Source organism: Anneissia japonica, unplaced genomic scaffold, assembly GCF_011630105.1.
Source record: "Anneissia japonica isolate Jap-2015-1 unplaced genomic scaffold, ASM1163010v1 scaffold287732_len518695_cov146, whole genome shotgun sequence".
NCBI classification, from domain to species: Eukaryota; Metazoa; Echinodermata; class Crinoidea; order Comatulida; family Comatulidae; genus Anneissia; species Anneissia japonica.
In genome coordinates, this window is record NW_022755000.1 from 142,758 (window position 1) to 143,853 (window position 1,096).

Consider the following 1,096-nt stretch of genomic DNA (forward strand, 5'->3'; position numbering starts at 1 on the left):
GGCCTACATATTGACAAATCAAAAAAGCTCCAGAAAATACGAAATGGTTCTTCTTGTAACGTTATCGTTCAAGAGTGAGAATAGCCTAGCAAAATTGTTTCACGTTGACATTAGCTGTTTTTAGGTCATTTTTGTCTTTCCACAGTCGTATCTGGCAAATACTTGTCGGATTTTTGTATTCCCTTCTGTATTTGGAAGGCAATTCTTTTCTGATTGCTTTAGTATTTGTTTCAATTGTATTGCTTGAAAAAGGTCACCGTCATTTTTCACTTTTCTATTGGTGCTATGCTGACCGCCCACCGCGCGTAGAGGCTGCATTTTGACCTCTTTTTGGTGACTTCGTTTAAATTGCCATTTCGGCTGTTCACCAATCACATATCTTGTTGTTCATTCCCCCCAGTAAACGGAAAGCTGAATATTCATAGATTCTTCTCATATAAAATATATAAATTGCAATTGGATGAAAAAAAATCACCATCAAAACACTAACTTCAATATGAATGAACAATCCTGATGCCCGCAAAAATGCGAAGCTTTGGTGTAGCCTTCCGCCACCATTGTCAGAGGCAGACCTCTGACAAAAAAAAAATTACCTCTAGCAACTTCGTTGGCTTTAAATTGCCATTTCGGCTGTTCACCAATCAAATATCTTGTTGTTCATTCCCCAGTAAACGGAAAGCTGAATATTCATAGATTCTTCTTATATAAAATATATTTATTTATTTAAACAATTGTGAGGGTGGTCCATCCAGCCTGAGCTGATCAATTGGGACCCTCAGTACATACAATTAGAACATAAGTATAAAAATTAAACTTGATCTTTAACATAAACAAATTAATTAAATTAAACCAGAATATGAATTCCCACTGGATGAAAAAAAAAATCACCATAAAAACACTAATTTCAATATGCATGAACAATCCTGTCTAGGCATTACGCTCGCAAAAATGCGAAGCTTTGGTATAGGCTTCCGCCATTGTCATATGAAAAAAATTTAAAACAATTGGTTCGTGTGGGAATCGAACACACAACCACCAGGTTTGCTATTCATTATCCACCATCAAATAAACTGCCTTAAAAAAAAAAAAAAAAAAA